The 2,500-nt window shown below is 36.0% G+C and overlaps 1 protein-coding gene across 1 annotated transcript in view; it reads right to left on the reverse strand.

Moving 5' to 3' along the window:
* The window catches only part of LOC113827400 (uncharacterized), a 35,702-nt gene that overhangs the window by 2,299 nt on the left and 30,903 nt on the right, over positions 1–2,500 (reverse strand). The window contains exon 25 of the mRNA XM_070115461.1: positions 1–2,500. This exon is cut by the window's left edge and continues 2,299 nt beyond it; it is cut by the window's right edge and continues 687 nt beyond it. The gene's annotated coding sequence lies outside the window, so the exon portion shown is untranslated.

The raw sequence follows: 2,500 nt of genomic DNA on the forward strand, positions 1-2,500 counted from the left end.
CATACTATAGGATTATGATCAAAAGTTTGTAAAATGTTAATAAATTACATACAGAGAAACCATATTGCTCTATTGCAAAACAAATTTCTAATTCTTAAATGCACAAAAAGGAATTATGTAGATAAAATAAAGAACAGATGAGGATTTGAGGTTAAGTGTATTAATACCTGAGAGAATGAACAACATAAGTACACTCACTAAAACAACAACTTACTTCAAAGCTCAAAACAGATGAAGTTCTATATTGTGTTTGATTAGAGCTTTGGAATTGATAGGGTTATAGTCTCACATTATGCTAATATTAGTAATGGAGACCTCATAGACTCATTTGTAATGCCATAATGATTATCATAAGCTAATGAAAACCATTTGTTACTCAATGGCAACCCCCCTTCTGGCTGACTGGGTTTGAGAAGGGGGCATGGCCAATAGTTAGTTGCTACGTTCCCAAGCTATGAGTCATTTTCTTCTTAGTTATTTATTTTTGTTATTTTTCAAACAAGCCATAACTACTGCAAGGGATGTGGACCCCTTCAGTTCTGCCAGCAAAAACCAGCAGAAATTAGCACTAAGTTTCAGCATGCAGACTATCAGAAACCATTGGGCTGCTTGAGTTGATGCACAGATTTACAGAGGTCTGCCTACATGGAAATCTTAGACACGGTGTTTTTACCATCAGTGTGGGCCAGGCCATGCTATTCCTTAAGCCAGAGCTATTTGACCTTGTCTAGAATAACAGCCCTATCCATGCAAGCAGTGTCGTGAAGGTGTGATTTTGCGAACACCTCGAGATAACACTGTGCCACATTCACCCAAATCGTAATACCTCAATCCTACTAAGAATGCCTGAGCAGACTTCAACCAAGATTATACCCACAATTGCCATATTGTCATGGCCCAAGCAATTATGGCATGGGAGCAATTGCACTCTGCAGACAGATGCCAGTTATAGATGGCTTTAGTGACATCCATAACACAGTGAATTGCCAGCATTAGTGAAACTGGTGGCAGTAACACAAAATATCAACAGTATTAAGCATTTCAAAACCTATAATATTTTCTCTTCAGTTTGCTCATATTATCAGACAACATTGGCACCACCATGGAATTAATTTAAGACTTAGGTTACTTGGATTATATATAATATCATGTGATCAGCAGGGGCATCATTTCAGCTTTTTCTTGTGCGGGAGGCAAAAGAGTGAGTAGGCACTTTAGAAAAGTGAGCTATTTTAGGGACACTTTTAAGATATAACAATGTCTGTACAAAGTGATTTTGTAAAAAAGTTAAAAATTGTGAACCAGGGAGGGGGGGAGCCAGACCTTTGAATGGCAATTACCCCCATTCATAATTTTTTCCCTTACCGTGTAACTTAAATAACTAAATCTACACTTACATCACCCAAACAGTACAAACTAACAGTAGTTATGTTTGTGACTCTTGTGCATGTGATACCTGTTACAAAAATATTCAACACATTATGAACACATATGGTTGGCTGCATATCCAAATATTGAGGAATTGCCTTTTATGCCTTACAAAGAGTGGTGGCATAAAATATATGTGATTTTTCCTTGTGACAAATATATGTGGTTTGAATTTACTGGTATGAGCATTCACTTCCGGCAAATAATTATATGTGTAGTTTACTTAATTCTATCAAATAAATCAATATCAATAAAGATATGAAAAACAGGCTATTATGAATACCCTTAAAAATCTTTCTATTAAGAATAACAAAACAAATACAAATATAAATGGTGAGTAGTTAAGCTTATCAATAATACTAATCTGAGTATCTGAATTTAAAATGCTGTTAAAGCTGAGCCTTTACGGGGTAGGAGAATGAGAAGTCAGTAAATACTGGCAACAACAGAATCAATAATCTGTAAACCAATTTCTGCAAATTTTCTTTTTAAAAATTAATGAAGAAAAAAATCTAAAATGAAATAAAATCATACCGAACAGAAAAGCTAACAAAGTGGATGTTTTGTTTCTCCTGGTTATTTCTTATGCATTTCTTTGTGCAACACCTCCACAAATTATTCCCCTTTACCTATCCCCCCGGTACCCCTTCATCTCCCTTAGTTAACGAAAAAAAGACCTGGTACCTCTCTTGATGAGTGAATGAATGCGGTAAGTGTCAAAAGAGAATGGACACCCCCACATACACCTCCATGCCCCCGTACCCTCTGGGCATTACTCCTGCTTCCTTTTTATATGAATAAACATACATACATAGTATGTATAATATAAGAATTCTAGTAATATATGGCATGAACATGTATAAATCTGAGCTCTAAGACCATCAAAGATGAAAACTATCCCTGGTGCTTACACGGCTGGTCAGCAATACATGTACTAAGGAATCATGGTCTTTACATGTGTTGCCAACATTTTACCCTCATTTACAGTCCTGTGCAAACATAGAGCACATATGGTATTACTGCTGAGCCAAGATGTTTCCCTTCAAACCATGTCATGTATGAACTATGAACA

Source organism: Penaeus vannamei, chromosome 37, assembly GCF_042767895.1.
Source record: "Penaeus vannamei isolate JL-2024 chromosome 37, ASM4276789v1, whole genome shotgun sequence".
NCBI classification, from domain to species: Eukaryota; Metazoa; Arthropoda; class Malacostraca; order Decapoda; family Penaeidae; genus Penaeus; species Penaeus vannamei.